Source organism: Hemitrygon akajei, chromosome 31 (genome assembly GCF_048418815.1).
Source record: "Hemitrygon akajei chromosome 31, sHemAka1.3, whole genome shotgun sequence".
Lineage (NCBI taxonomy): Eukaryota > Metazoa > Chordata > Chondrichthyes > Myliobatiformes > Dasyatidae > Hemitrygon > Hemitrygon akajei.
The window spans coordinates 1,958,193-1,968,318 of record NC_133154.1 but is presented as its reverse complement, the minus strand read 5'-3'; positions in this window follow the sequence as shown (position 1 = coordinate 1,968,318).

The following is a 10,126-nucleotide window of genomic DNA, read 5'->3' as shown; positions in this document are numbered from 1 at the left end:
ATCCCTTCATTTTTCAAGATTCAGGATTGTTTATTATCTGTTCAATGCACGTAAAGGAGAACAAAATCTAATGCAGCATTAGATCTGTTTTTATTTCTTCCAAAGTGCATGACCATACACTTCCAGACATTGTTTTGCATCTGCCATGTCTTGTCCATTCGCCTAATCTAAGTCCTGTAGCCTTTCTGCTTCATCAGCAGTGCCTGACCCTCCACCTATCTTCGTATCAGCCTCAAAGTTGACATTAATTCTGTCATCTGTTAATTAAATGTCATTAATTAATTGTGTTACGTACCCTGTAACGGGTTAAAAGAACCAGCAGAAATGGAAAATACCTGGAGTCTGGTTTTGCTATTAACAAAGCACTATTTATTAGAATCTATGTAATATAGTAATATAAAACAAGATAAATCAAACAGGTTAGCAGAGTTTGTTCAGATATAAGTGTGTGAATATAAAACCCCAAACTTCAAGCTTAGGTGGTAAATGATACAGTCTTATGATGGTATGTGAGAAAGTTCAGTACAATCAATGCACGAGGTTGCTGCCCAACCATGGTGCCCGAAATAGACGAGTCCATTATAGATATATATGTTACCTCTTCCAGGGGTCACCAACCTTTTTTGCACCGTGGACTGGTTTAATATTGACAGTATTCTTGCAGACCGGCAGACCGGGGTGGGGGGGGGGGGTGTTAATCACGACCGGAATATAGGTGATAAGACAACTATAAGTCACTTATAAGTGGCTAATACATTTAATTTCGTTTCTAAAAGGGTTTATCTAATAAATTTAATATTAAACAGCGCATATTTTCCTTGCATGAACGTAGTAATAAGTCAATTATAACTCTTTAAAGTCAATAGCATGGTAAGAGAGAGATTTGTAATCCAAAAGTGTATGTTGTGAGAAGGCAATTACTTCGATATTCCACAGATTCCGTCCGGGACAGCAATACAAAATAACAACAGCAGTAGCTTTTATCTCCGAAGTTGTTCCACTCCACACAATAAGTATCATTCAAGTGGATGTAGAGGCCGATCCTGGATCCACATATTCGGGTGCAATGTTGGCACGAGTGAGAGATGCCTGTGGTTGGCAGTTGGGTCTATTGGTTATTCTCTTCTTTCGTGGTTGTCATTTGTTCTCTATGATGTTGTCATATAGTGAAACTTCCCCTTTAAAAGATTTCCTCCAGGTGATACGTAATTTGAAGGAGATCTACGTGTTAGATTTCCATACAGATATAGATAGAAACACAGAAAACCTAAAGCACCTTTGGCCCACATGGCGAACATGTCCCAACCTTAGAACTATCTAGGTTTTACCCATAGCCCTCTATTTTTCTAAGCTCCAAGTAGCCATCCAGGAGTCTCTTAAAAGACCCTATCATTTCGGCCTCCACTGCGACTGTCGGCAGCCCATTCCACGTACTCACCACTCTGTGTGAGCCCTGACGTCTCCTCTGTACCTACTTCCAAGCTCCTTACAACTATGTCCTCTCGTGCTAGCCATTTCAGCCCTGGGAAAACCCTCTGACTATCCACACCATCAATGCCTCTCATCTTATACACCTCTATCAGGTCATCTCTCATCCTCCGTCGCTCCAAGGAGAAAAGGCCGAGTTCACTCAACCTAATCTCATAAAGGCATGCTCCCTAATTCAGGCAACATCCTTGTACATCTCCTCTGCACCCTTTCTATGGTTTCCACGTCTTTCCTGTAGTGAAGCCCACTACAGAACTGAGCCCAGTACTCCAAGTGGGGTCTGACCAGGGTCCGACATAGCTGCAACATTATCTTTCGGCTCTTAAACTCAATCCGACGATTGATGAAGGCCAATGCCTTCTTAACCTGTGCAGCAGCTTTGAGTTCCTATGGGCTCGGACCCCAAGATCCTTCTGATCCTCCACACTGCCGAGAGCTTACCATTGATGCTACATTCTGCCATCGTATTTGACCTACCAAAATGAACCAGTTCACACTTATCTGGGTTGAACTCCATCTGCCACTTCTCAGTCCAGTTTTACATGCTATCAATGTCCCGTTCTAAGCTCTGACAGCCCTCCACACTATCCACAACACCCCCAACCTTTTGAGTCATCAGCAAATTTACTAACCCATCCCTCCACTTCTTCATTCAGGTCATTTATAAAATCACAGCGTAGGGGTCCCAGAACAGATCCCTGATGCATCCCGGTCACCGGCCTCCCAAGCAAGTGGTGGAAGCAGAAAACAATTGCAAAGTTTCAAAGGCATTTAGATAGACACAAAGAACAGGCAGGGAATTGAGTGTTACAGACCACAGGCCGTTAACAGTGTGGTTTAAAATGTCATCGTCATCTTTGGCACAGTTGACCTGGGAGGGATGACCTGTTGCTCTGCTGTACTGTTCAAAGTCCAGTGTTTAGCAGAATGGCAAGTACCAAAACGCGGTCCACATTCGGAAGCTGTACAGTAGCATGGACACTGTAAAAAAGGACACAAACACGATTTCAGAGCCCTAGCACAACGATTAGAAATATCTTATGGCCTGAAAAATGCATCCAATCCTACACATGTTCGGACACACTGCACGGACCAAGAAATAGTTCCCTTCAAAGTTCAAAGTACATTTATTATACAACATTGAGATTCGCCTCATAGCAGGCAGTCACAAAACCAAGAAACCCACAAAGAAACAATTTTAAAAAGACCGTCAAGCACGGAATGTACAGAGAGAAAGAATACCTATCATACAATGACTAAATGCAAGCAAATGTCGCTGTGAACTGAAGTCCACGTAGAGGGTCTGTCCACAGACCCCTAGCACCCTCAGAAGCAAAAGCCGGAAATAATCCCAATGTCACCTTACCAAGGACGATTGAGTCACCAGTAGTTCCCTTGCAAGTGAGGAAATTAAAATGCAACTGCAATGACATGTAAACAATGCAAGTCTGTAAAGTGTCAGCAGGTTAGGCAGAATTATCATGGGTCCCTTTGTTCCATGGCTAGGACAGGTGAGCATGAGAGGGTGGAGTTCATGATGTGGCTGCCTAAGTTTTTGCTTCCGTCACTTGTGAAGAATTGTGTGCATACGAAGAACAGAGGAACCGGTGCTCTTAACCCTGCCAAAATGAACGCAGGTCCAACAATTTGATGGGCTTTATGTGATGGATTAACTGCTTGTATGGAGCTGCAGCCTTGACTGAAATGTATATTTCATTTTATTTGAGTTATTTATTAGATTGTGGGTGTACAACATTGACTGATGGTGGCTCTCTGAGGCAAGTTTTACTAGATTGAGGTTTAATGATAACGTAAATGTCAGTTCAGAGGCATCAGAGTAGAACGTACGGTCACAGCTAAAAGCCATCATAAAGGGTGGAGACCGAATTGAAATAATCAGTATTGGGGAGGTTCGCCTGGTGACTTTGGAAACATCATCATTGGAGCCAATTTTCTCTAATTTTGGTGATAATAATTTCCATTCTTTGGAGGCTTCCTCAGCCATCTCAAACTGAAGCAAAGCTGCCTGCGACTGGGACGTAACTGTCTGACACGATCTGCTTATTCACTTTTGTGTTAAGATAGCAAGATCAAATAATGTTGACACCCGTGTCTCCCAGGGCATCTTCCAGCGTATAAAGTATGCTAGTGGAAGTTAGGCAGCTAAGCATTTCATTCCGACATATTTTCTTTCCCCCGTCAAGTCTCTTCTCGCAGAAAATGCTCGAAATGTTTAATTCAATAAACAAAATCTGCTACACGAGCTTTGCTGTTGTTGGAGTTCCCAATTAGTGATAGTTTATTTTCCACACAACATTACAAAACTCGATGTGAGGGGACACTTTATAACTGATAGTTATTCTTCCTTTTAGAAATGTCTATGATATATACAGTATATGCAACTATTTGATAATGCGATTGTTTTCCATTACATTCAGTCCGTTAATTATTTTATCCGACTCAGGGAAATGTAGGCCTGTTTGTAATTCACAGCACCTCAGATTGTGCTGTGAATGCTTTCATATACACCCCATATACCGTTGAGTCAGGTTCCATGGGGTACCTGTTTCAGGATCAAGCATTGTGAAGGATGTCGAGCCGGAGTGGAATACATCTGCCGTACTTTCAAATTATTTCTTTACACAATCGATTTCTGTAAATGGAATTATTTCGTCCTAAAACAAAAAATAACGAAAAGGAGCATAGAGAATATCTTGTCAGCAGACTTTAAAAAGACAATATATATCATTGAACAATATAATACCAAGAATCTCACCGGCCGACTACTATATTTTGTCCAATGTCAATGGGTACCTGGACACTATGGCAGAAGCGAAACTCTGCTGGAAATGTAAAATGTACAATATATTCCAGAGAAAGGGAGATACTTCCAGAACTCACTCTTAGGTTCCAATAATACCAACCTACTGATGACGTCTTGAATAGTCCCAGTCGCCAAAACTGGAGAAAAAACGGCAGCCTAACCATGTGTGGATGCTATGTAATTTACAACCCTTTTACAAATTGGTGCCAACGAACAACAGACAGCACACTGCATACGCTTAAAGGAATTATATTCATGAATCTTAACTAAAGGGTTAGTAAAGAAAAGAAAGAAGAAACAAAAAAGGCCCATTATAATTAAACAGTCCAATGTGCACCAGTTGGAGCTCAATTCACTGATCATCAGGTGATCTCGCCGTCCGGCTCCATCAAATCACGATCTCCCCACCAGGTCGTATCCTACGACCAGTTCTCTCCAGTGTCATCTCCCGCCGAATAAAGGACCCAGCTCACATTGCAAAGCACCCGTTATCTCTAACCACACTCCAGGCACCGCTTCTACAGAAAGACCACTACGTTAGCAGTGAAACCTTCCCAGTGTGTTACACTTGCAGTTATTATTTCAGACATGGTTGAGGTTTACAAATGGAATGTCTCTATTTCTTATTTTCAGAACTCCCAGGTTCTGGCTGTGCATGCCGCCCCGAACTCTGCTCTCACTCCTACGTGGGGTGAGGTGGTGAGGTTTGTTGGAGGATTTCGCATTATTAATCTGCATATACCTAGTAGCAGGCCTCTGTTAGTCTCGATAGACCATGGATTTACGCTTTGGAGAGTTTCCAGGGCACAAGCCTGGGCAAGGTTTTTTTAAATGGAAGACTGGCAGTTGCCCAAGCTGCAAGTCTCCCCTCTCCACACCACCGATGTTGTCCATCGGTGGACTTTAGGACCCATACAGCTTGGCACCGGTGTCATTGCAGAGCAGTGTGTGGTTAAGTGCCTTGCTCAAGGGCACACACACACAGCCTCAGCCAAGGCTCGAACTAGCGACCTATTAACCACTTGGCCAAGTGCCAACACAGCATATACCAGATAGTGTGTGTGTGAACAAGTTCTATATCCTAATCAGACTCATACTGATTCCTGAATCGTTCCATCTTGTTATTGGTATGACCTATTAAAAGCTTTATAGATCTCTTCGAGATCGTCCAGTCTATTGTCAGAAAGAAAAGCCCCTCTATCTAACCTCAGACCAATAAAGCAAAAAACCCGTTAAAAATATTGTTGTACGTTCTCCAATGACGAGATTTTCTTTACAAAATATGCACCAAGTATTATTTGGGAACTAACTATGGACCAGGTTTGGCAAATCACAAACTTGTTTATATTTGTCTTTTTTTCTGGAATTTACGTCTTGTTTTGTGTCGCCCTTTTCCTTCACAGAACTGTGTAATTTATCAATAATTTGTTTTCTGTGCTGTGTAGGATATATGTATCGTGGGTGCACTGTGTTCCAGAGGAACGTTGCTTCATTTGGTTGTATATATGTGTACAATATACTGTGTATGTTAATCAAAATGGCTTCTTTGGTTTGCTAGAGTAGGAATGCTTTTATGTTCGATCAGTGTTTTCTCTCTCAGTTGTTTAGCTTTGGACTTGCTGATATGGGGATTGTATTCATTTTTTAACCAATGGGGAATGTTATTTTGTCTTGTGAGGCTGGGAGCTTGGGGGGTTTCGCGGTCTTTTCAGGGGAGGCGGGAAGGAGACGCCGAGGAAGGTGGACGTGCGCTGCACTGCTCAGTCGACCACCGGGGGTGGTCCCGGGTGCGAAGACGTGGAGGTCGGAGGCAAGCGACGAAGGGTCGAATGGTTCGATGGTTGAGCTCCAACGATGTGCACTAAACTGACTGAACTTTGGTAAGTTGGCGCCTTTTACTTTATTTTCTTTTCCTTCATATATGCTGTATTACATATTCTTTTAGTTTTAGTAAAATCTTTAAAGTGTATTCTGTAACAGTATTTAGTGTCAGTTTGATACTGTGTGGTACGCGCGGCATAAACTTGATTCTCACAGCACCTGTGTGTACGGGAGGTGGGGTTGGTGAGTGGCTGGATCTCCTTTTCCCCTAGACATATACCAGCCTGTTGGGTAAGTGTTACTGTCCGATGACAGTAACCTTGAACTTAAACTATTTCTATTCCATTCTCGACAGAGTAGTCAGCAAAACGGTGTTCTGTGAATGTGAATAGTCTTTCTGTAACGTTGTGATCTTCCCAGAATCATTTGAATTCTTCTCATATCCTAAAACAGTGCTTGTTATTAGGATAGTTATTGACAGTAAAAGTTTCCTAGCATGCAGCTGATTGCTGGAATCGGGGATGGATGAGGAATGAAGTGCTGATACGACAGTAAGGGGAAGAAAATGGATCCAGGTGACAATAATATAAAATGTGAAGCTGGCGCTCAGTACGGACTCAGTGTCTGTTTCCATGTTGCCTTGACTTAGGCTAATCAACATTCCCTCTGACTTTGTTCTACGGCTGCACAGGCCATCCATTGCTCTGAGCTGGAAGATTTTACACGGTCTGAAAGCTGCATGGCACTTTATATATTTTTTTGTAATATGTGAGCTATGAATACTGACTAGACAGCATCGACGTTCTGTGGCCCAGCGGTTGAGCTACCAACTTCCATTCTGTGTTTATTGTTACAATTTGTAACAGAGTTACAACTTGAAACACTGAAAATGCAAATACGCTGAAGCTCTGAAATATTTCAGAGTAAAGTCTGTGGTATGTTTATTATTCAGAAACTTTATGGATTATATTCATAAACACATAATTAATTAAAGAGTATTTCATAATTGCATTCACACAGATTTCAAAATAATATTTGCATAATTTCAAAATTATATTAACATTATATAAGGGGAAATTCCATCTGCGCGACAACAAAGGCCATGCGCGCAGGAGCATTTCAGTTATTACGCGGACGCGCCCCCGCGCAGTTTAGAGGGAACAGCGCTACCGATTAGTTTTCTTGTCCCAACAGTGTTTTTAGAGAGTCCGTCCTCGTGTATATGGATGAGAAACGTTAAAACACGTCTCTCGGCGCTACTTAGGTATTTAGTTTCTTATTTAATTGAGTAATTGAGGTGAGCGGATATTTCACCGCTATCACGAACTGATCTCTGAACTTGGACTGTGTCACTCCATAAATAAAAGTGTTTGTGCAGCAACTTAATGCCCGCAACATGTATCCGGATTGTAGAAATAGGTATTCAGAATCATTGTAATTATTGGGATTCACACCAGAAATTACGTAATAGAAAAATTCGAAAACATTCACTAACCAGAGGAGGATGAAGCTGCCGGAGATGCTAAAGAGTAAGATCACAGACTTCCTTCTGCTTTCCAACTCCACGTCACTTCGATCCCCTGCATGCTTTTGACCTCTCAGTCTCTTACGGACACGACTGGAAACCATAATGTGTCTGACCGTCAGAGCGTTGAGCAGCAGGATTAACATAAACGGCAGTAATGGGGTTAGAACGGTATTCAGCCAGTCAAATCCCACCCACCCTGGATCTGTGTAGTAGCTTGGCTTCTCAAAACAGTCCCAGGGTACGTTATTGATCACCTTACCGGGCTCGAACACAAAATAGAATGGAACATTTTTAAAACAGAACAGGATACCTGTTGTTGTTAGAATCACAACTGCAGTTGTCCCGCTACAGTAATTTGTTTTCAGCTTCCGGCAACAAATAGCGACAAACCGATCAAAGGTGAATGTAACAGTGAACCAGACAGAGCAGTCTGTTGTCGCTCGAGCCAAGACAGAAATAACCTTGCACACAGGGGTGATGTCCAAGAAAGTCCCGGGGAAATAAAAATAACTGATCCGCCACAATATGACGTCAGCGATGATGGTCAGTAGATCCGCCGCTGCCATGGCCACTAGGTAGCGAGTGGTGCAGTTAGAGAGGCCGCACTTCCGCCGGGATAGAATCATAATCGCCGCTAAATTCACTGGAAAACAAAGTAAAGCGAGCCTAAACTACCCGCTAATTGTTCGGTATGTGTCAGCGAGGCAGCTGAGAGCGTTAACGACAATCAAAAGGTTTGACATTTATAAACACTCAAACATGAGTGCAACTCACCTCCAGCGATTGAGAGGAGTAATGATCTTAATGCGTTAGACGATGCCTTAAGGTAATCGATGTACAAGCTTAAATTCCAATAATCCAATATCCAACTATTGGAGAAATCCTTGGTCCAAACTCCATTGAAACTAACTTGAATCTATTACTAACGCTCCCCTGAAACTCATCTATATATGTTTCCCGTATTACTCCCAAATTCCTGTTTTGCCAACGAGTAGTGGTCATGAAATGCTGCCGGTCAGTGGCCAGAATTTGCACTGGCGCTTCGAGTCTTATTGAAGCTTATCGATTCATCTCGCGGACTGCAAGTCTGTGGAAACTCGGAAAGTGGTGGGCCGTTAATGGAGCGTAAGGAGAAATTATGGCCATGATTGCATACACCCCCACCCCATCGTCCAATCGGAAATACCGAGGGAGTTACATTTGGCTCCCTTGCACACCTCCCCACCCAATGGGGCATGGCATTTCGCTCTCCGTCCATCTATGGACGCCCATTCCCCACGCTGCTTGTCTTTTCTCCTAGTCTAACGTTACTGCGCAGTCCGATTCTTCACCCGGGCTTCCTTTCCCGCGCTTCTTGTCGATTTATCGGACCTGCAGTTCCGCGCGCTTTATTTAAACACCCAGTTCTTGTTCTGAACAGGGTTGGCTGTTTATCCCGCTTCTTTTATACTAAATAGCAAAGAGGCAACTAACAATCAGCTGGAGGAACTCGTCGGGGCTCGAATAATATCTACACAGTAATAGGAAAGGAATTGTTTATGTTTCGAGTCGAAACCCTACATGAACCTTGATGCAAGCTTTCGACATTTCCTTTCATCCTACAGACATTGCCCGAAGTTTTGAGTTCCGGTAACACATTTGTTGGCTCCCTTTTGCAGTAAACTCTCGTATCTCCAACAGGAGTAAAAATATTCCACGATCTAATACCTTAAAAGAAAACAGTAAGTCAAAAACATGTTGATTTGGTGGAGTCGTGTCCGGCAGTGCAGATAACCTGCTAGCTGGACACCACCAATGCCATCAATGCACTATTGGACTTTTAATGCGACATCGTTCTATTGCAAGATGCGCAAGAAATCGGGCAAAAGAACCCGCCCCCGAGAAATAACGTAAGCTGTTCGTTTGGGGCATGGATAGGTTTTGAGCAATGTATACACTTTTACCTTTATGCCTACGAACGAACAGCAATGGGCTTTTCTAACTCAGCACTATACCCCGTCACAGATGCTGTGAGCCACACATGGCCGACGCGTGGCTAAAGGATTGCGCAATGTCCAGTTAGCGTCATCCGTCCTTGGTTCTTCATTCAGGGCCCCTCCTTCAGTTCCGATAAAACGTCTCGGGCCAAAACGTTCCTGGTTTCGCTGCTGGCGCTCCTAGTTTATTTTCTTTCTGTTTGCGTTAAACTTCCAGTTTAAATTCTAAGCAAGAAGCGAAACAAGGTAGGGGAATGTAAATTACTGTAACCGTAGAACTGTTATATATCCTTCCGGCTTGTTGGCCCAGAGAGGCAAATAGGCGATGTTTACCGCATCTGTCCTTCAACGGACCCACAATTCATCAGCGTCGCCTCTTGCCTGCTTCTGTTCAGGGGTAATTAGGTGTGGAAACAAGAATTGGTACGAGCTCCTACAATCTGTTACCGGAATCACAGTTGACGCCGTGGTACCGTAGCGGTTAGTGCG